We start from the raw sequence: 25,039 nt of genomic DNA on the forward strand, positions 1-25,039 counted from the left end.
AAATAACTTTATTGCATTACCACCAGTTTGAATTACTCTACTGGTATGGCACTAAATGGAAAACACATAAATTGTCACCCATTGGCAGCGGTGACATCTGTTGGCACTTTAAGTCCCACCTCTAGGACAACCCAGGAATGCCCCAGAATGGGCCAGAAGGTCCACAAGTGCCCACTTTGACATGTGGCATACAAAAGTACATCAGACCGGTTCACAGGGACAGAATTAGGACTGCTGACAAGTGTGGTTGGTATGGGGCCACCCAATGTTTCAGACAAAAGTCCAGAGCTGCAATCATAATTGAAAGTGTATATTCCGTCTCAATGCACTTTGATTCCTTCCTTTGTCCCCGAAGACAGGCCTGGAGAACTTATCAGTGACACAAGCAGTATGATGTCAGTAACAGTTCTATTTATTGCTTGTCATACAGGCCTTATATACATTCATGCATACATACAAGAATAGCTGCAGCTCTCATTACAATAATAGCAGTTCCTTATACAGACAGGCAGCTCTTGTTATAATAATGCTGACTAGAAACTTTTCCTTATTCAGACAGGAGGTAAATGTATATATAGTCACCCTTCAATATGATGTCACCCAACCTCCTGTCCTTCATACAGATTATACAGCTAATTCTTTTTAACCCTTCAATAATTCTGCTTGATGTTCTTGGTAACAGTCAGTGAGCATCTTCTAAGACATCTCTGACTAAATGCTATAATGCATTGAAGAATTCACTTTTCAGGCTACAAAACACTAATATCTGGGGAGACACTGAACATGCAGGGGATGCTAGGACATTATAATGCAGGATCAGTCGATTGTGCAGGCAGTGTTTAGCTGAGAAACACAAAATAGGCGTACCATAGGGTGATAACGTACAGCTACGGTAAAGAAATGTCTCCAAAATGGAGGCTCACGTTGTGGGGCTGTGCTAAACTTAGGCACAACTCTAGTGTAGACTCATCGAGGGGTGTTGAATGCCCCTTGTGGTGCAAGGTATGCGGCCAAGGATGCAGGTACTTCTAGCAGGGGATGCCTGGAGTCCCTCAGAAGGCAAGTAGATCAGCAGAGAGATATCCCGCAGCGCAAAGAACCATCCAATAGTAAAGTTCAAAACTCCAGAAATGTATTTGACAGGTGGTACAACGTGTTTCAGGGAGTCTGTACCTGATGAAGGGGAACGTGGTCCCTGAAACGCGTTGTACCACCTGCCAAATAAATTTCTGGAGTTTTGAACCTTACTATTGGATGGTTCGCTGCGGGATATCTCTCTGCTGCTTATAGTGCTGGAGACTGCAGTATTGGAGGCATATCTCTATAGCCTTACTGAGCTGCTATAACGCAAGATGAGCACTTTACAGAACGCAACACATTAAGATCTGTGCAGAGACTGAACAAGAAGGAAATGACTCAGATCTTAGCTCTGAAACACATACAATTTAAATCTGATTCCAGTAGCAACTAATATAATTGTGAATATAGGAATTAACTCAGGGTAAGTTCAAGATATGTAATGTAATGTAAGTACATAGTGACTCCACCAGCAGAATAGTGAGTGCAGCTCTGGAGTATAATACAGGAGGTAACTCAGGATCAGTACAGGATAAGTAATGTATGTACACAGTGACTGCACCAGCAGAATAGTGAGTGCAGCTCTGGAGTATAATACAGGAGGTAACTCAGGATCGGTACAGGATAAGTAATGTAATGTATGTGCACAGTGACTCCACCAGGTGAATAGTGAGTGCAGCTCTGGAGTATTGTACAGGATGTAACACAGGATCGGTACAGGATAAGTAATGTAATGTATGTGCACAGTGACTCCACCAGGTGAATAGTGAGTGCAGCTCTGGAGTATTGTACAGGATGTAACACAGGATCAGTACAGGATAAGTAATGTAATGTATGTACACAGTGACTCCACCAGGTGAATAGTGAGTGCAGCTCTGGAGTATAATACAGGATATAACCCAGGATCAGTACAGGATAAGTAATGTATGTACACAGTGACTGCACCAGCAAAATAGTGAGTGCAGCTCTGAAGTATTTATACAGGATGTAACTCAGGATCAGTACAGGATAAGTAATGTATGTACACAGTGACTGCACCAGCAGAACGGTGAGTACAGCTCTGGAGTATAATACAGAAGGTAACTTCAGTACAGGATGTTATTCAATATAGTTCCAGTTGTTTTGCAAATTTAGAGATAGTTTTTTTTTTTTATTTAGTACACAAATGAATAATCTCTGGAGGATTTTGTGAATGCAGTAATCGAATGACAAATCTCTAGGAGATGCCTGGATTCTGCGGTCTGCAGCCGCCTATCAGCCATAAAACTGCATTGTTTCAGCCACCTCTCATCTTCAGGATGGTGTGAGTCTCTGCAATGTAATAGAACACATTGCATGATCCAATCTAACACATCTCCGCTTCCTGACGACTGTCAGCATATTTACTGCAGCAGCAGCATCGCCTGACAAGGTGAAAGAATGAGAGACAAAACAGACGGGATGATTATCCACCCGACAAAGCAGTCAATTAAAAAACGTAAGCAGCCGAAACCATAGCAAAAAAAGTAGGCAAATTATTCAGTTACACAGCCTTTCCAAGACCTCTGCTTGCCGTGAGTGAATGCTGCTTTTTGTTACAATGTACTGTGTAGCTTGGCTAAGGGTATTTGCATAGGGTGTGCTGCTGCCAATTCCCACGAGGATCAGCCCCATTGTCATGCAATGCCTCCAATCCTTGGCATGGGCACGCCACTTATTTCTGCGGCAGAGATTTTGTGCCACGCAGCTGGAGATCCGCACCAGTGCATGTAAGAAGAGCTGCACTCATACTGCTACATTGTAACAAACATGCAGCTAGTCGAGAGCATCTTCTAGACTTTGAATGTAAACAAGAATGTTTCTGTTTACTGACAGCAAGCACAGTTCTTGACGATTGTGAGGAATCCATGTAGAAAAAGCACAGCGTTGCCCAAAACTAAAGGCTCTTGCTTCGGCAGACCCACCCGTCCGCGTACTACAAGGCGGTCCATCTATTGGATTGGCCGGTACAGGTATGTGTGGCGACCCCTATGGTTGCTGTAATGTTGGCCATTTTCTAGGAGACGGGAAGGCGAGAAACCGATAAGACGAAAGAAACAAATGCAAAAAATATTCCACTTAGTGGTTTCTATGCATTGGCAATTTTTCTGATTTAAGGTGAAAATTCCACTTAAGGAGGTGCGAGGCGATTTGGTTGCGCTAACGAGCTTTTTCGGATGCCGTATCGAAGGGAAGGTTACATATATAACAGGCGAGCGATGATTATGGGAATACGCCGTTTGTTTTGCCAGATCGCTGCCGCTATTACTGACAGGCGGCGTTTATTCCTAACAGTAAGTGACTGTCGGAATCCTCTGAACCCCGAGGCAGGGAATTGTGCCATTACTCTGTAGTAACGGAGAGGATCATGTCACAACAAGGAAATCACACAGGAGACGCTGTGCCGTCATCACGTGAAGTCTCTGCAGACATTGTTTTCTCCATTTAACCCTGCGAGGATCCAGTGATACATTGTATCCGTAGGGAATGAGGACGACAATGCGGCTCGCTCAAATCCATCCCGGCTCAGTGGGTACTAATGGTTCCTTCCAGATGTAGCCCCATTTTTGAGGGACAGTCCCACAAAGTGGACCCTTTGGGACAGAATTTATGTCATTTTTCCGTTGAACAGGGGTGCTTCGAATAGTTTTGGGACATTCCGGATGGGACACGGGCTTAGAAATGTCTTGTGACTTGGGATTCAAGGTCATCATGTGCACGGAGTTTGTGTGGTCTCCAAATATTCATTGAAAACATCCTGGAAGGTCACTGTGGTTACTAACATTATGAGGGCACTGTGGTTATTAGCATTATGGGGGCACTGTGGTTATTAGCATTATGGGGCACTGTGGTTACTAACATTATGGGGCACTGTGGTTATTAACATTATAAGGGCACTGTGGTTATTAACATTATGGGGGCACTGTAGTTATAAATACTATGGGGGCACTGTGGTTATTAGCATAATGTGGGCGATGTGGTTACTAACATTATGGGGCACTGTGGTTATAAATATTAGGGAGACAATGTGGTTATTAACATTATGGGGCACTGTGGTTATTAACATTATGGGGGCACTGTGGTTACTAACATTATGGGGCACTGTGGTTACTAACATTATGGGGGCACTGTGGTTACTAACATTATGGGGGCACTGTGGTTATTAACATTATTGGGGCACTGTGGTTATTAACATTATGGGGCACTGTACTTATTAACATTAGGGAGACAATGTGGTTACTAACATTATGGGGGCACTGGTTACTAATATTATGTGGGCACTGTGGTTATTAACAATATGGGGGCACTGTGGTTATTAACAATATGGGGGCACTGTGGTTATTAACAATATGGGGGCACTGTGGTTATTAACGTTATGGGGGAACTGTGGTTATTAATGTTATGGGGACACTGTGGTTATTAACATTATGAGGGGACTGTGGTTATTAACATTATGGGGGCACTGTGGTTATTAACATTATGAGGGGACTGTGGTTATTAACATTATGGGGGCACTGTGGTTATTAACATTATGAGGGGACTGTGGTTATTAACATTATGGGGGCACTGTTCCTGTCACTATTATAGCAGTACTATGTCTGGCACTGTTATTGAGGCACTGCGGCAGTCACTTATATTACATCACTATGAGTCTTACTGTTATGGGGCACTTTTGCTGTCACTGTTGAGGAGACACTGTGGCTGAATCTGTTATAGCAGTACTGTGGCTGTCACTGTCATGGAGGCACTCTGCCTGTCACCATTATAGGAGTACTAAGCCCGGCACTGTTTTTGAGGCTCCAGGATACATCGTTATGAATCTTACTGTTATGGCAATACTGTAAATGTCCAAGTCATTGTGGATGCCACTACTATGGGGACATTGTAACTATCCCCATCAGTCCAGCATTATGGATTGCCCTGTCATTGTCCCTGGTAATACAGCATTGTAGATGTCACTATTAAGGGGACATTGTCACTTTCCTTTCTGGTTGTCATTGTTGTGGGGGCACTGTCATTGTCTCAGTATCTACAGTATAGTGGATGTCACTGTTATGAAGGTACTGTCACTGTCTCTGTTACTGCAGTATTGTGGCTGTTACTATTATGGGGGCACTGTAACTGTCTATGTTATTGCAGCACTATGGACGTCATTCTTATGGGGGCACCACCTCCATGATGCCAGGTATCAGCTCCAAGAGTTTCCAGTGAACAGATCTGCATTGTTTAACCCTTACAGTACAGAGGGAACAGCACCCAGGAGATATCACAGGGATGATAGGGGACAGCGGGATAGTTTTTACGGCGACTCAACATGTCCCACATCCCACAGTGCTTACAGTGTCAGAAGAAGCGCCCATAAACAGGGCCAGAAAAGCGCCCCCATAAACAGGGCCAGAGGAGCGCCCCCATATAGGGCCAGAGGAGCGCCCCCATAAACAGGGCCAGAGGAGCGCCCCCATATAGGGCCAGAGGAGCGCCCCCATAAACAGGGCCAGAGGAGCGCCCCCATATAGGGCCAGAGGAGCGCCCCCATAAACAGGGCCAGAGGAGCGCCCCCATAAAGTGTGACAGCAAAGTGTACCCATATACATTGGAAGAAGAGTATCCCCTTATACAATGACCGTAGAATTTCCCCAGAAACAGGGACATCAGATTGCTCCCAAAGATAGACAGACGATAGATATGAGATAAATTGACAGATATATACTGTAGATAGATAGATAAATAGTGTAGGAAGTCGCAAGGGACGGTCGTTGACGGAAGCTATGTGTCACCGAGGTTCCTGGCCTCCATGGAGTTAGAGCCAGTTTTCATGAGTCAGCAGCAGTTGCTGTTTAACACGTTGCTATTTAGTATAGCTGTAATAGCTGATCCAGGACGGCTCTTACTGGGAGTAGTCAAAGTGCTGGGTGGGTGACTACTCCCCACGTTCCAGGCTAGCTCTTGACTGACCTATATAAAAAGCCAGCCAGCAGTGTCAGTTGGTGGTAATTACCTCTCTGTCTGACAGAGGAGCTCTGGCAATCGCTGGATTGGGATCTGAGCCGTGTGCTGGGCTGGAGGGCTGAGTTTGGGAGGTCGGCTTTGTCCTGAGCAATGCCGATCGGGTGTGAACCAACACCTAGGATAACAGGTGACTCTTTTGCTGTATGAACTGTCTAGGTGTGAACGAACACCAAAACTGCAAATGGACTGTCGTACTGTTTTATTGCCATAAGTGTGAATAAAACACTGAGGTTTTTGAGTTACAAACTGGTCTTTGCCTCTATACTGCGTCCGCTTGTCCTGTCTACCAGAGAGAGTCCCCACAATAGATAGATATGAGATAGATAGATAGATAGATAGATAGATAGATAGATATGAGATAGATAGATAGATAGATAGATAATAGATAGATAGATAATAGATAGATAGATAGATAGATAGATAGATAGATAGATAGATAGATAGATAGATAGATAGATAGATATGAGATAGATAGATAGATAGATAGATAGATAGATAATAGATAGATAGATAATAGATAGATAGATAGATAGATAGATAGATAGATAGATAGATAGATAGGAGATATATAGATAGATAGATAGATAGATAGATAGATATGAGATAGATAATAGATAATAAATAGATAGATAGATAGATAGATAGATAATAGATAGATAGATAGATAGATAGATAGATCCTCATTTTTTTATAAATTTTTCATATATCTTTGTTATTGCAAGTTTACCGATGCATTGGATCCTTGCGCTCTTGCAGTCTGTTATGACTGATCCTTGATTTGGATCGGCTACTACATGACAGGCACGAGCGCTTTGGAGCGGATGCGCCGATATATCTGGACGATGGGGTGGAGTTGGTATGAGAACCACGCCCCCCTTTCATGACGGATGTCCTGACGGTGACCGGCATTGAACCGCCGGCCCCCGATCTATGGATCGGCTTCTCTGCTGAAAATGCGGTATATATCTTATCAACTAGTACTCTGTGAAGCTGGATGGGCGTTAACGCCTGGTGGCGCAGGCGCCCTCACTCCATTTTTTCCATTGTGGCCATCTTTGTTATGGCCAGCGACGTCACTCAGTTTTGATGCAAGTCTCGCGATAATATGCGGCGCGGCGCATGCGCAGCTGCTGTTTCCGGACGCCAGCAGTCTCCACCATGGTGCTTCAGCCTCTTACCCATTCAAAGGTTTTTAAGTATTTTCTTTAATTTATTCACATATTTGTTCACTTCTGCAATAATCACTGATTATGTAATATTGGGGCATATTGTACACAGTATGAATTACACTATGAATTTTTATGTATGCGCCTATTCGCCACTATATGTACACTAGCTGTATGGATGAATTATACTCTTTATATGACTGTAAATTTTTATATTCATCTTATTTATGTTTATGACCATTGGAATTGATTTGTAATCATGTTAATCACTGCCACTATTTATGTATGCCATCATGCACATGTTACTCAGCTGGACAAAGGCTCCATAGAGAGAGCTGAAACGTTGCTGCTGGTTGGGTGAATAAACCTTCCACCTTTTTCACAAACTTGGAGTGCTGCCTTCGTTTTTGCTGTATGTCTACAATCTGGACCTTGGTCACAGGTCTTATAAGGAGGACTTTTTGCACCCACATTTATTATTTTTTTGAGTGCTGCTTCTTTTCTTTTCTCTTCTAGATAGATAGATAGATAGATAGATAGATAGATAGTGTAGGAAGGCGCAAGGGACTGTCGTTGACGGAAGGTATGTGATAAGGCTCGCTTCCCCTGTATGAACCTGACGTTCTCTTATTCTCTTGACAGATTATGTGTTTGGCAGACAAAACATCAAATAAAAAAAAAAGGAAATTCTACGACATAAATGTATGTACACGTCTGTGGTGATATTTCCACTGTCTGAGGTGTCAATTACTCTCCGACTCTCCAGGATTCCTGCTGCGGCTGCTGTTACAATTAATGAAATGTTAATTAGATCCTATGTATAAAACAAGAGGAGCTCCGCAGATTATTAATGTAGCGCTCTAACCTGCAATTACATAGGCTGCAACTATCACTCTATAGGAGGCTTTACATTAAGTCCCATACAGAGGGGAACTAGATGAGGCTGCCCCAATGTAATATCTGTACCAGGGACCCCACCTACCAAGTACCAGATATGAGAGATAGATAAATATGGGATAGATAGATAGATAGATAGATAGATAGATAGATAGATAGATAGATAGATAGATAGATATGAGAGATAGATAAATATGGGATAGATAGATAGATAGATAGATAGATAGATAGATAGATAGATAGATAGATATGAGATAGATAGATAGATAGATAGATAGATAGATAGATAGATAGATAGATAGATAGATAGATAGATAGATAGATGGATCTCCTGGCTGCTCCTCCTCATATAGTAGAATTTCAGCAGAAACCAATAAGGAGGGAAATGTGCGGCTCCTGGAAAGAAAGTTAAAAGAGCATCATTTACTGGAAAGGGGCCAAGGGGCTTTTAACTACTGTCAGGTTGTAGATTTCTACTTAACATCCGTCCTAAATATACGCCCGAGCGCTGCCGGATTTTCCAGAACTCTCGTCCTCTACAAAGTCCTCTGTTGACCTCTTCTCCAAAGACGAAGGCAGCGCAGAATAAAGGAAGGATTAATGAGTCCTCCCTCGTGCTTCTTCAAGACAGATGACATTATAAAACCAAATGGTGTCTAAGAATAAAAACTCGGTTTTCTCTCAAGATTTCGGGTGGATTCCAAGGGTGTAATTGTACATTTATTTAAAAAAAATAAACATTTAGATTTTTTATTTTTAAAAAAAGTGCCATTTCAGAGGGATCAGTCAACTGTCTCATGTCTATGGAGATCTCTTTACCATCCCACAATGGCAGATGTTGCAGGAAAGAAGTATCAGGCCAGTTGGATTTTAACATACATGAAGATTTGTTCCATTAGAGATAAATAAGCGTCTGCCAGAGTAGCCTCCTCCTCCTCCTTCTCTCCCCATTGAAAAAAAACATATGTGCTTTGTCGATCCAAATGTGGTGGAGTCAGGAAGAGTAGTGGTCCACCTTTACACAACATACACCAGAGGTGATCAGATGTGTAAGAACCTTGATTGATACCCTATATTCCAATATACGGTTGGTGCCATCTTCTAGTTGAAGGTACCTCAAGATCTCCTACTTCAGTCAAGGTACCTTCAAGATCTCCTACTACGAGACCCTGGTGTATTTAAATCTCATTTCAGAAAAGCTTCGCCTGGGATTTGAACTCACAACCTTTCACACCACAGGCAAGGGATTTACTCACACAGCTATGAGAGCTGTATAGCCAGTTATTTAAATAAATAAAAAATAAATAAATAAGACTTCTACTGTAGATAACTTTGATACCTATTGTACATCCATACACATGACAGCTGCCCCAACACACCCAGCTCTGCTACATCTCGATGTAGCAGAGCTGGGTGTGTTGGGGCAGCTGTCATGTGTATGGATGTACACTAGGTATCAAAGTTATCTACAGTAGAAGTCTTATTTATTTATTTATTTTTTAAATAACTGGCTATACAGCTCTCATAGCTGTGTGAGTAAATGCCTTGCCTGTGGTGTGAAAGGTTGTGAGTTCGAATCCCAGGCGAAGCTTTTCTGAAATTTTTTATTTATTTTTTATACCGGACTGTTACTTTACTTTTTTTTCAAGCAACTGGCTATACTGCTCTCATAACTGTGTGGTTAAATGCCTTGCCTCTGATGTGAAAGGTTGTGAGTTCGAATCCCAGGAGCAACGTTTCTGAAAGTGTTTTTTATTTTATTTAAATACCGGATTGTTACTTTACTGCCACGGGGGAGGGGGGCTATTGGTGCCATGATACTGGCACATGGAGAGGGGATGTGAGAGGCACTTGATACTGGCACATTAGGGGGCAGGGGGAGAGGATGGCACTATGATATTAGCACATGGGGGGGCAAGAAATGGATATGAATCATGAGGGGCAGAAATGTGAAATGATGGGGGGGGGGGGCACAAGAAAAGGACATGAATCATGACAAAAATCCTTGCACCGGCCCTGACTTCGGGCGCGCAATCCCGCGAGACCAGTGACCTCCAGAGGTGGGTCTCGCGGGATCACGCGCCGAAGACACATGATCTTGGCGAAAGCCAAGGCAATGTGGACCTGGAGCACAGCGAGGAGCAGAACCTGGTGAGCACCCCTGGCAACCGCACTCTGACAACCTGCACTAGGGTGTTAGAGGCTGCAGGACAGTGACTGGCAGCAGGGTGGCACACACTTGTGTACAGGGGTCAGGGCACACCTGCTGCTTGACTAGGGGCCATAGATTATGACTGGTACAGGGTGCCCAGCAGTGGCGCATGGAGCCTAATAGGTGGCACAGACTGTCCAAAGGGCTATGAATAGTACAGGGTGCAGGACAGTGCCAGACTGGCAGAGGGCACAAGGCAGCATACTGTTTTATGTTGCCCTGGTGGCACAGGATTTCAGACAGTGGCTGAATGGCGCCTGGCAGTGAATAGGTGGCACTGCTCGTGTTTGGTGTGCCAACCTGCTGAACAGCGCAGAGTGTTTGGCATCACTGGGATGGTACTAGGTGGCAGACAATGGCTGGATATTATATATACATGACCATAGTCAGACTGGCACAGGGTACATGACCATAGACTGGCACAGGGTACGCGACCATAGTTAAATGTTGCATGCAATAGGTGGCTGAAAAAGGGTAAAAGGGCGTGGTCAATGGTCCTACTTGCCTGATGCTAAAGGTTCACTCATGTTCCCTATGCTACAGTTCCTGAATCCTGATCTGATTGCTGATTGACCATGATCCTGAATTTAGCCTTGTTCCTCCTGGTATTGTCTCTATCTCGCCCTTTAGATAGTTGTTCTTCTACCTGTTGTTCTGCATTAGGCACTGACCACTGGCAACATTTCAGACTATACATCCATCTTGTCTTCTGAGCTATCGCGTCCTGATCACTGTCTTGGTGATGACCCCTGACTCCATTCCTGCCTAGGCTGCTGGGGGGAAGGCGGGGGGGTGATGGTTGAAGGGAAAATAAGGGGATTCTTTAGGCTTCAAAGTCTCCAAGTCTAACTAATACCAAGAGGATTGCAGCTTAGAGAATTTTGTTACATTTTATTACATGATGGTAACATGGTCAAATGAAGATTAGGGACGAAGGAACCAGCATTGTGCTAGAGGCAGGGGCGCGCCTCTCATGAGGTAAAGTGAGGCAGTGGCCCAAGGCGACACTCTGCAAGGACTGCAGGGGTGGCACTTTAGCCTTCAGCCCTGCACTCCCGCACAGCCCTGAATACAGTTATGTCACATAACCAAGCCTGCTTTTCCCATGAGGCGAGATGAGAATCTCGCCTCAGGTGGCGTCTTGTGCTGTCTTTGAATGGGTGGCATCGGCGCAGCCTGTGGCCCCCTTGCCTGTGGTACTGTACTTTTCACTTTATAAGATGCAGTGTGTCTTATAAAGGGCGTGCTTCTATTATGGCGCTTCCATAAATGCTCGCTCAGTTCCATCCTTCAACTGCCACCAGCCGTATCTGCTGTTAGAAGATGTGACTGTTAGGGACAGAGCTGCAGCAGAAAGAACACGCCACTGAGCTGTGATAGGGAGAGAGATTCAGCAGGAAGAACACACCCCCTTGTGATAGGGACAGAGATTCAGCAGAAAGAACACACCCCCTTGTGATAGGGACAGAGATTCAGCAGAAAGAACACACAACTGAGCTGTGATAGGGAGTCATTCAGCAGGAAGAGCACACCCCCTGAGCTGTGATAGGGAGAGAGATTCAGCAGGAAGAACACACCCCCTTGTGATAGGGACAGAGATTCAGCAGAAAGAACACACACCCTTGTGATAGGGACAGAGATTCAGCAGAAAGAACACACAACTGAGCTGTGATAGGGAGTCATTCAGCAGGAAGAGCACACACCCTGAGCTGTGATAGGCAGAGAGATTCAGCAGGAAGAACACACCCCCTGAGCTGTGATAGGGAGAGAGATTCAGCAGGAAGAACACACCCCCTGAGCTGTGTTTGGGAGAGAGATTCAGCAGGAAGAACACACCCCCTGAGCTGTGATAGGGAGAGAGATTCAGCAGGAAGAACACACCCCCTGAGCTGTGATAGATTCAGCAGGAAGAACACACCCCCTGAGCTGTGATAGATTCAGCAGGAAGAACACACCCCCTGAGCTGTGATAGATTCAGCAGGAAGAACACACCCCCTGAGCTGTGATAGATTCAGCAGGAAGAACACACCCCCTGAGCTGTGATAGGGAGAGAGATTCAGCAGGAAGAACACACCCCTTGAGCAGTGATAGGGAGAGAGATTCAGCAGGAAGAACACACCCCCTGAGCTGTGATAGATTCAGCAGGAAGAACACCCCCCCCCCCTGAGCTGTGATAGGGAGAGAGATTCAGCAGGAAGAACACACCTCCTGAGCTGTGATAGGGAGAGAGATTCAGCAGGAAGAACACACCCACTGAGCTGTGATAGGGAGAGAGATTCAGCAGGAAGAACACACCCACTGAGCTGTGATAGATTCAGCAGGAAGAACACCCCCCCTGAGCTGTGATAGGGAGAGAGCTGCAGCAGAAAGCACACACACCCTTAGCTGTTATAGGGAGAGAGATTCAGCAGGAAGAACACATCCCCTTGTGATAGGAACAGAAATTCAGCAGAAAGAACACACCACTGAGCTGTGATAGGGAGAGCTGCAGCAGGAAGCACACACCCGCTGAGCTGTGATAGGGAGGGAGCTGCAGCAGAAAGCACACACACCCTTAGCTGTTATAGGGAGAGAGATTCAGCAGGAAGAACACATCCCCTTGTGATAGGGACAGAGATTCAGCAGAAAGAACACACCACTGAGCTGTGATAGGGACAGAGATTCAGCAGGAAGAACACACCCCCTGAGCTGTGATAGGGAGTGATTCAGCAGGAAGAACACACCCCTTGAGCTGTGATAGGGAGAGAGCTGCAGCAGGAAGCACACACTCCCTTAGCTGTGATAGAGAGCAACTCGATGCACAAAGGAAGAGATTGAGTCGGACCAAGGTGAGAAAGTGAGGCAGTGAAGGTGCTGAATCTGGGACAGGTGAGTAACATCTATTTGCACTTAACTGGCAGTTACCCAATTGTAGAAACGGTTGCTAGGCAACATAAAACTAAATAGAACACAGAATACAAAAAGAGAAAAAAACGATCCTGCAAAGCTCATCATACTAAATGAATTCTGGACGTGTAGACACCGCTCTGGAGTTATATTTTGATTGTTTTATAGACTGTTGAAAACAGGAGTTAATATACCATAGATATCTCTTAGAGTTTTTGCTCAGTTTCCGAGGGACATCAGAATTCTCAGTCATCGTAACTTAGTTGACTAAAGAGTCACGTAGTTAATTTTTATTTCAAGTAGATGGCACTGGCAGCATTAGTGTCAAAGAGAAGCTCATAAAGGAGCTGCAGAGAACATTGCCCTCAGGTGAACATATATCTGGGCCACATGTAAGGCACTCAGCGCTCCGCCTGACTTTACCCGTTCTTTCTGCGCCCTTTTGAGTATTCCTCTTCTCTAGATCCGGCCGTGTCGTGCATTTATTGTACTAGAGCGGTTTCTTGTATGGTTGTGTTATGTCTTCGATGATATACAATTCACACAAAAAAAAGAGTCAGGTCCTTAAAAGTTCATAAGCAGAAGATTAAGAAAGACAATTTTGTAGACCTTGTTATTTTTAGACCCCGTTCTCTTTAGTAGGTCATCACAGAGCCCCCGATGTCTCTCCTTACTGTAAGCCATGAATTTCTGGAGCTTAGTCTATTAAATGCAATTATGCTTCTCTGCACAATGCAACTCTGCACCCTGCTTCTCTGTACTCATCCTCTCTGCAAACTGCTTCTCTGCACAATGCATCTCTGCACACATCCTCTCTGCACAATGCATCTCTGCAACCATCCTCTCTGCACAATGCATCTCTGCACACAGACTCTCTGCACATTGCTTCTCTGCGTACGTCCTCTTTGCACACTACATCTCTGCACACTGCTTCTCTGCACACATCCTCTCTGCACAATGCATCTCTGCACACTACATCTCTGCACACTACATCTCTACACACTGCTTCTCTGCAAACTGCTTCTCTACATACTGCTTCTCTGCACATTGCTGCTCTGCACACTGTTTCTCTGCATACTGCTTCTCTGCACAATGCATCTCTGCACACTGCTTCTCTGCACATTGCTTCTCTGCACACTGCTTCTCTGCACATTGCTGCTCTGCACACTCCTTCTCTGCATACTGCTGCTTTGAACATAGCTTCTCTGCACACATCCTCTGTGCACATTGCTTCTGAGCACACAGACTCTCTGCACATTGCTTTTCTGCACACATCCTCTCTGCAAACTGCTTCTCTGCACACTGCTCCTCTGCAGAGTTCTTATCTGCATATTGCTTCTCTGCACCCTCTCTTCATATCACTTCTCTGCACATAGCTTCTAGGCACACAGCCTCTCTGCACCCTCTCTACACATTGCTTCTCTGCACCCTCTCTACACATTGCTTCTCTGCACCCTCTCTACACATTGCTTCCTTCTCTGCACCCTCTCTACACATTTCTTCTCTGCACCCTCTCTACACATTGCTTCTCTGCACCCTCTCTACACATTGCTTCCTTCTCTGCACCCTCTCTACACATTTCTTCTCTGCACCCTCTCTACACATTTCTTCTCTGCACCCTCTCTACACATTGCTTCTCCGCACCCTCTCTACACATTGCTTCTCTGCACCCTCTCTACACATTGCTTCTCTGCACCCTCTCTACACATTGCTTCTCTGCACCCTCTCTACACATTGCTTCTCTGCACTCTTTCTACACATTGCTTCTCTGCACCCTCTCTACACATTGCTTCTCTGCACCCTCTCTACACATTGCTTCTCTGCACCCTCTCTACACATTGCTTCTCTGCACCCTCTCTACACATTGCTTCTCTGCACCCTTTCTACACATTGCTTCTCTGCACCCTCTCTACACATTGCTTCCTTCTCTTCACCCTCTCTACACATTGCTTCTCTGCACCCTCTCTACACATTGCTTCTCTGCACCCTCTCTACACATTGCTTCTCTGCACCCTCTCTACACATTGCTTCTCTGCACCCTCTCTACACATTGCTTCTCTGCACCCTCTCTACACATTGCTTCTCTGCACCCTCTCTACACATTGCTTCTCTGCACCCTCTCTAACACATTGCTTCTCTGCACTCTTTCTACACATTGCTTCTCTGCACCCTCTCTACACATTGCTTCTCTGCACTCTTTCTACACATTGCTTCTCTGCACTCTTTCTACACATTGCTTCTCTGCACACATCCTCTCTGCAAACTGCTTCTCTGCAGAGTTCTTATCTGCATATTGCTTCTCTGCACCCTCTCTTCATATTACTTCTCTGCACATAGCTTCTAGGCACACAGCCTCTCTGCACCCTCTCTACACATTGCTTCTCTGCACCCTCTCTACACATTGCTTCTCTGCACCCTCTCTACACATTGCTTCCTTCTCTGCACCCTCCCTACACATTTCTTCTCTGCACCCTCTCTACACATTGCTTCTCTGCACCCTCTCTACACATTGCTTCTCTGCACCCTCTCTACACATTGCTTCCTTCTCTGCACCCTCTCTACACATTTCTTCTCTGCACCCTCTCTACACATTTCTTCTCTGCACCCTCTCTACACATTGCTTCTCCGCACCCTCTCTACAAATTGCTTCTCTGCACCCTCTCTACACATTGCTTCTCTGCACCCTCTCTACACATTGCTTCTCTGCACCCTCTCTACACATTGCTTCTCTGCACTCTTTCTACACATTGCTTCTCTGCACCCTCTCTACACATTGCTTCTCTGCACCCTCTCTACACATTGCTTCCTTCTCTTCACCCTCTCTACACATTGCTTCTCTGCACCCTCTCTACACATTGCTTCTCTGCACCCTCTCTACACATTGCTTCTCTGCACCCTCTCTACACATTGCTTCTCTGCACCCTCTCTACACATTGCTTCTCTGCACCCTCTCTACACATTGCTTCTCTGCACCCTCTCTACACATTGCTTCTCTGCACCCTCTCTACACATTGCTTCTCTGCACTCTTTCTACACATTGCTTCTCTGCATCCTCTCTACACATTGCTTCTCTGCACTCTTTCTACACATTGCTTCTCTGCACTCTTTCTACACATTGCTTCTCTGCACACATCCTCTCTGCAAACTGCTTCTCTGCAGAGTTCTTATCTGCATATTGCTTCTCTGCACCCTCTCTTCATATTACTTCTCTGCACATAGCTTCTAGGCACACAGCCTCTCTGCACCCTCTCTACACATTGCTTCTCTGCACCCTCTCTACACATTGCTTCTCTGCACCCTCTCTACACATTGCTTCCTTCTCTGCACCCTCTCTACACATTTCTTCTCTGCACCCTCTCTACACATTGCTTCTCTGCACCCTCTCTACACATTGCTTCTCTGCACCCTCTCTACACATTGCTTCCTTCTCTGCACCCTCTCTACACATTTCTTCTCTGCACCCTCTCTACACATTTCTTCTCTGCACCCTCTCTACACATTGCTTCTCCGCACCCTCTCTACAAATTGCTTCTCTGCACCCTCTCTACACATTGCTTCTCTGCACCCTCTCTACACATTGCTTCTCTGCACCCTCTCTACACATTGCTTCTCTGCACTCTTTCTACACATTGCTTCTCTGCACCCTCTCTACACATTGCTTCTCTGCACCCTCTCTACACATTGCTTCTCTGCACCCTCTCTACACATTGCTTCTCTGCACCCTCTCTACACATTGCTTCTCTGCACCCTCTCTACACATTGCTTCTCTGCACCCTCTCTACACATTGCTTCTCTGCACCCTCTCTACACATTGCTTCTCTGCACCCTCTCTACACATTGCTTCTCTGCACCCTCTCTACACATTGCTTCTCTGCACCCTCTCTACACATTGCTTCTCTGCACCCTCTCTACACATTGCTTCTCTGCACTCTTTCTACACATTGCTTCTCTGCACCCTCTCTACACATTGCTTCTCTGCACCCTCTCTACACATTGCTTCTCTGCACTCTTTCTACACATTGCTTCTCTGCACACATGTGGGCACATTTGCTAAAGTGTTGCCTCCAGTTTTCATGAATAAAAAGCCTGTGTACCACTGTCTTATTATTAAGCCTCATTTACCAACAGTTTTTGCGCCTGCTGTGCCTATTTTGAGTTTTAAGACAAACTCAGAAGTTTTCAGACTTAGCCCAATTTCCATCGTATTTATGTAGGTGCGCCTTATTTTGCACCAGATTTTGTCGTAAAAACAGTCTAATTTCTATGCCACCCTAGGGCTGGTGTACTTTTCTGTCTTTGCTTTCAGTGGTGAATTGCACCACAATTCGCCTACTTTCATGGAGATCTGCACCAAAATTCAGTTCAGTTGCGCCACATTTTTATGCGCATACTATTTAGACCAGTTTAGTGAATTTAAATCTGTCTTACCAGAAAATGACCACTAGAGGTCAGACATAAACCAAAAAAGACAAACCAGATTTATTAAGGGATCATAAATGAGGCACAAATTGAAGACAGGCTTTGCCAATACTCTTAGTAAATGTTCCCCATGCTCTCTGCTCATTGCTTCTTTGCACACAGCCTCTCTGCACACAGCCTCTCTGCACCCTGCTTATCTGTATACAGCCTTTCTGCCAGTGGCGTACACACAATCCATGGGGCCCCTGTGCGAAACTGATCCATGGGCCCCCCCCGCCGCCGCCCCCCCAGTGGCGGATCCAGAGCCTGGTCTCAGAAGAGGCACTTCCCCGGGCAATAGGAGATTATGGGGCCCCTGTGTCCCCGCCCAGTCGCCCACCCTCAAGCCACACCCATGCACAGCCCTACCTATATATCGCGCCCATACCTCTTACATCCAGTGACGTCTCCTTTGATGTACAGTAGATGTTCTCTTTCTTCATCTTCTCCATTCAGACCAGACCACCATGATGATTTCTTTCAGCCATCTCTCATCTCTGCAGAGTTTGACAGACAGACATCTTAGTTTCCTACCCCCAGTCAGCCCCCATCAGACCTCAGATCATCCCAAAGACCCCCATCAGACCCCCAGTCAGCCCCCAGATCAGCCCAAAGACACCCAGTCAGCCCCCATCAGACCTTAGATCAGCCCCAAGACCCCCATCCGACCCCCAGTCAGCCCCCATCAGACCTCAGATCAGCCCAAAGACCCCCAGTCAGCCCCCATCAGACCTCAGATCAGCCCAAAGACCCCCAGTCAGCCCCCATCAGACCTCAAATCAGCCCAAAGACCCCCAGTCAGCCCCCATCAGACCTCAGATCAGCCCAAAGACCCCCAGTCAGCCCCCATCAGACCTCAGATCAGCCCAAAGACCCCCAGTCAGCCCCCATCAGACCTCAGATCAGCAAAGACCACCAGTCAGCCCCCATCAGACCTCAGATCAGCCCAAAGACCCCCATCAGACCTCAGATCAGCCCAAAGACCCCCAGTCAGCCCCCATCAGACCTCAGATCAGCCCAAAGACCCCATCAGACCTCAGATCAGCCCAAAGACCCCCAGTCAGCCCCCATCAGACCTCAGATCAGCCCAAAGACCCCCATCAGACCCCCAGTCAACCCCCATCAGACCTCAGATCAGCCCAAAGACCCCTAGTCAGCCCCCATCAGACCTCAGATCAGCCCAAAGACCCCCAGTCAGCCCCCATCAGACCTCAGATCAGCCCAAAGACCCCCAGTCAGCCCCCATCAGACCTCAGATCAGCCCAAAGACCCCCATCAGACCCCCAGTCAACCCCCATCAGACCTCAGATCCGCCCAAAGACCCCCACTCAGCCCACCATTCCCATTAGACCTCAGATCAGCCTAAAGACCCCCAACTCAGCCACCAGATCATCAGCCCAAAGAACCCCCCCCCCCCATCAGCCACCAGATCAATCATTAGCCGAAAGACCCCTCAGATCAGCATCAGCCCAGGCCCCAAAAGACCCCAATCCCATCAATAAATTCAGCCCCCTCCTCCCCAACCGGGCTGGCCATCACAGGCCAGGGCCCCCACTACTCGGCCAGCTCAAACCCCCCCCCCCAGTCATCTACTCCAGTCAGTGCGGCTTTTTCCTTACTTACCGGCTGCTGCGGCGCGCTGCACTAGGGGAAGTGAACTGTGCTGGGTCCTCGCTCTCCGTCTCTCTCCCGTCCGGGTCCCGTCTGCTGCGTGAGTTCAGGCAGGCGCGCGAGACCTGCCGCAGGAGTTCACAGGTCTCGCGGGATTGACGCCGACGCCGTGCTCTCTCCTGCCCGGGCCCGGCGCTGATGGCTGACTGCAAGACAGATTAGCGCAGGGGCCAGGGGTCCGCAGGCGGCCGGGCCCCCTGGGGTGCCGGGCCCGGTCGCAACTGCGACCCCTGCGACCCCTATATGTACGCCACTGCTTTCTGCACAGAACATATCTGCACTCTGCTTCTCTGCATACAGCATCTCTGCACAGAGCATATCTTCACCCAACTTCTCTGTATACAGCCTCTCTGCACAGAGCATATCTGCACCCAACTTCTCTGTATACAGCCTCTCTGCACAGAGCATATCTGCACCCAACTTCTCTGTATACAGCCTCTCTGCACAGAGCATGTCTGCACTCTGCTTCTCTGTATACAGCATCTCTGCACAGAGCATATCTGCACCCTGCTTCTCTGTATACAGCCTCTCTGCACAGAACATGTCTGCACTCTGCTTCTCTGTATACAGCCTTTCTGCACAGAACATATCTGCACTCTGCTTCTCTGTATACAGCCTCTCTGCACAGAGCATATCTGCACCCTGCTTCTCTGTATACAGCCTCTCTGCACAGAGCATATCTGCACCCTGCTTCTCTGTATACAGCCTCTCTGCACAGAGCATGTCTGCACTCTGCTTCTCTGTATACAGCATCTCTGCACAGAGCATGTCTGCACTCTGCTTCTCTGTATACAGCATCTCTGCACACAGTATATCTGCACTCTGCTTCTCTGTATACAGCATCGCTGCACAGAGCACATCTGCACTCTGCTTCTCTGTATACAGTCTCTCTGCACACAGCATATCTGCACTCTGCTTCTCTGTATACAGCCTCTCTGCACACAGCATATCTGCACCCATCTTCTCTGTATACAGTCTCTCTGCACAAAGCATGTCTGCACTCTGCTTCTCTGTATACAGCCTCTCTGCACAGAGCATATCTGCACCCTGCTTCTCTGTATACAGCCTCTCTGCACAGAGCATGTCTGCACTCTGCTTCTCTGTATACAGCATCTCTGCACAGAGCATGTCTGCACTCTGCTTCTCTGTATACAGCATCTCTGCACAGAGCATGTCTGCACTCTGCTTCTCTGTATACAGCATCTCTGCACAGAGCATGTCTGCACTCTGCTTCTCTGTATACAGCCTCTCTGCACAGAACATGTCTGCACTCTGCTTCTCTGTATACAGCCTTTCTGCACAGAACATATCTGCACTCTGCTTCTCTGTATACAGCCTCTCTGCACAGAGCATATCTGCACCCTGCTTCTCTGTATACAGCCTCTCTGCACAGAGCATATCTGCACCCTGCTTCTCTGTATACAGCCTCTCTGCACAGAGCATGTCTGCACTCTGCTTCTCTGTATACAGCATCTCTGCACAGAGCATGTCTGCACTCTGCTTCTCTGTATACAGCATCTCTGCACACAGTATATCTGCACTCTGCTTCTCTGTATACAGCATCGCTGCACAGAGCACATCTGCACTCTGCTTCTCTGTATACAGTCTCTCTGCACACAGCATATCTGCACTCTGCTTCTCTGTATACAGCCTCTCTGCACACAGCATATCTGCACCCATCTTCTCTGTATACAGTCTCTCTGCACAAAGCATGTCTGCACTCTGCTTCTCTGTATACAGCCTCTCTGCACAGAGCATGTCTGCACCCTGCTTCTCTGTATACAGCCTCTCTGCACAGAGCATGTCTGCACTCTGCTTCTCTGTATACAGCATCTCTGCACAGAGCATGTCTGCACTCTGCTTCTCTGTATACAGCATCTCTGCACAGAGCATGTCTGCACTCTGCTTCTCTGTATACAGCATCTCTGCACAGAGCATGTCTGCACTCTGCTTCTCTGTATACAGCCTCTCTGCACAGAGCATGTCTGCACTCTGCTTCTCTGTATACAGCCTCTCTGCACAGAGCATGTCTGCACTCTGCTTCTCTGTATACAGTCTCTCTGCACAGAGTATATCTGCACTCTGCTTCTCTGTATACAGCATCTCTGCACAGAGCACATCTGCACTCTGCTTCTCTACTGCGATGGGCAGTAGGAGATGAGCGCTTCCATATTCATCTGTATCGCCGTCATTATCATTGCGCCGCCTGAGCCGGGCAGCACACAGGCCGGAAGAGGCCTGCATCACATCGCTGCTGATGGAGGTAAGTATTAGTGTTTTGTTTTTGTTTTCTTTGCGGGGGGAGCTGGCATTTCAGCCATGGTCTGCCGGAGTCATCCTCCTACTTAATACCATCTGCCAGTGAGGGTCACCCTTGTGGTCATAGCAAATGTTATGTGATGTTTAGCCGATGTTGTTTTCCTTCTGTTATTTAATGCAGCTATGGCTCTGGGTTCCTGTCTGTATGTGTCTTTGCTGTGTCCTTTTAAGTATGGTGTGGAAGTCAGCGTGTCAGCACAGGGATCCAGTCAGCAAGGCTGTGGCAGGTAGGTGGAACTAGTGCAGTTCACCTGCCATATCCATAGGTCTGTTTTTGTATCCCTTTTCCTTGCAGCTTGGCCAGTGAGACTCCTGTTCCTCCGTGTCCAGGAGGAACGGGCTATCTACCCAGTTCCTAGCTCAGGGATCGGCGGAGGGTCAGTAGGGATCCAAGGTTCCTGAGCATGAGCCATCCTACCTTCAAGGTCGGCTCATGCAGCTAGGAGTCAGGGTCAGATTAGGGATGCTCTAAGAGGTGATCTGCTCCCTATTTCTGTCATCCTGGCTGAGCAGCCACTAACATCCTCTGGCATCGCACGGCTGAGGATTTTCCCCATCCTCAGCCGTGACAGTAGCTTGCTGTCTATTGTATAATGTGAAGCAGGCAGTGCAGCCAGGACGGGCCCCCCCTCTCCGGATGATGTGTAGAGACAGGCCGCAACTATAGAATGTCAGCTGTACAGTGTTTGTTGGGAGTGGCCTATTATATGTAGGAGGGGCTTTTAATAATAGGTGGGGCTAAAAATGGGCCACTTGACTGGATTTGCCCCCCAGGACTGAGGCTGCCAGCCCTCCCCTGTCAACAGGTGTTTTGTGTTATTGCAGCTCAATTAAAGTGGCTAGTGGGGCTGTTTTCTGGAAGAAGGCAGCCATTTTTTGGCAATGGTGGATGGCTCCTACTGCCCAATATAAGGGGATTGGTATTTAGGCAAGTATTATATCTTTCTCTCTATCAATTTGTATCAAATGGCTCAAAATATAACAGAAATATTTAGATCATCTCCATGTCATGTCTCAGCAACGATCAGGGTTAATGCAGAAATGTGGAAGGGTTTGAAGAGATGCGCTCTCCGCTCATCACAAACATGGCACCGGCCTCTCCCCAGCGGCATGCTAATTGCCAGTTAAACTGAAGTCAGATGATCCCTCCTGAAAAGCTTTCCACACTTCAGGACGGCGAGTATCGGGGAGTCAGGCAGTAGGCATGGAAACCGAGGATGATGAATTCCCTTTCAACATTTTCGTCAACGTTTCCATCTTCCTGTGTGAAAAAAAAAGGAGCAAATACTTTATTTACTAAATATTGGAAATGTGCAAATTAAGAGAAATAACAGTTTCTGTAAACCCTGCCTCATCCCTCATGCACACAAGCGTATTTTCTTTCCGTGTCTGTTCCGTTTTTTTGCGGGCCGTATGTGAAACCATTCATTTCAATGGGTCCGCAAAAAAAAAATAGTTACTTTGTGTGTTTCCATCTGTCCGTTCCGCAAAAAAATAGAACATGTCTTATTATTGTGCACATTACGGACAAGGATATGACATGTTTTATTAGGGGCCAGCTGTTCCGTTCCGCAAAATACGGATTGCACACGGATGTTATCCGTTTTTTTTTTTTACGGATCTGTGTTTTGCTGACTGCAAAATACACATGGTCGTGTGCATGAGCCCTAAGTCTATGAACCAGGAAGATCGGGTTGTACATAGCTGGAGCTCCTAACCATTTAGGGTACGTCCATACTAGGACAGATATGCTGCGGATTTCACAGGGTGGCAGATCCGCCCCAAAAAAAAAACATATCTAACACAGACAGGTTTTTTGCTGCGGAAAATCTAGTGCTAAAAAAAATCAGGCCTCTCGTCATATCCCTGCAGTTAACGTCTGTTTGTAAACCTGCGCAGGCGGCTGAAATGCGTTAGAGAAAGTCGATTGTGTTGGTAAAACAATATCTGATGTGTTTTCGGACCTCTCTCACTCCGTCTGCCATGACACCTCTGAGGATTGAAAACCCATAAAATTATAATGTGCTTTTTACAAGATTCCTGTCACAGGGAGATATGGAGGGAAGCCGACCCAAGTATTGATTAGAAATCGATTGTCCTCTAAATTACGAGGTGTACGGTTCTCATTAACGAGTCATGAGGATCGGGTGGGTTTTTCGCTGTCATTCCACCAGCTGCAGATGGGGTCACTTAACCTCGCAGAGCAATGGCCTCCTGAATGTAAGTCTTTCAGTTGTCCTTCCCTGTAAATGCTATTCAGCTGTTTTGTCCGTTCTCGGAAAGTTGGGTGACAAGCAATATGGCCGCCAGTATGGCTGTCAATGAGAAAGGGGGGCAAGGGACACCAACAAGCCACCCTGTCTTGGCCAGTTAGTTCCTGAGCCGAAAGAAAAATTAATAATAGGGCCTCCGACCTAAGATGCATACAGTTTTGCCCTGCTTGCGCTCTTCGGCTCTTACCTGCTTGTCTGGCAGTCACTTCGCATAGGCAGATCGGCAGCTGCCACACGGCCTGACCACCTCAGTTTCACTAGTGCCACACCCCAACTGACTTGGCAGGAATCCATGCCCCCTAGAATCCTCCAAGGTGGGTTAGATGGAGCCAATTGCGGCAAGGCAGGGCAGTAGAAACACCCTCCTGCCAACTATGGCACTAATTCACACAGGTAATGGCAGCTGGATGACCCCACCCAAACATCCTCTCCACCACTGACCATATAATAAAAGCAAACATCTCATTACACGCAATAACTTAACCTTACACCTGCCTGGCCGAGCTGAGCATGCATGTCTATGAGGGTATCTTTGGACGACAGCCTTAGAATAGTGTAAAATTATTAATTAAGTCAAACTCACTGTTACCGATGCCACATTGGTTCTGATGCTTCCCGATCCCTCGCTGGTCTCTACTTCCTGGTCAACACACAAAAAAAAAAACTGGTCAGCCAATCACCTTCTGAGGCGGGACGCTGCTGTGGACAGTGATTGGCTGAGAGGTCATTTCCTGTGTGTTGAGAAGGACTGAGACCGACCGGTGGGAAGCATTGAAATGGAAGTAGTGAGGGATTGAAAGTATGGCTTATTTTATCATTTTACACTGTACTGAGCCCTTTAAAGGGGTTGTCTGCATAGAGTCCCTGTCCATAAGCCCTGCTAGGGAATCTAAATATCACATGGGGGGTCCCAAACTCAAATGATTGACTAGGGCTGAGAGTCACTGCATAAAGCAGCTCTCACTTCGGAGCACTTGGTCATGTATTACATGATCGCTTGTTGATTCAAAAAAGCGCTATATAAAACCATCACTGACTATAGGGGTAATATG

This window comes from Bufo bufo, chromosome 10 (assembly GCF_905171765.1).
Source record: "Bufo bufo chromosome 10, aBufBuf1.1, whole genome shotgun sequence".
NCBI lineage: Eukaryota > Metazoa > Chordata > Amphibia > Anura > Bufonidae > Bufo > Bufo bufo.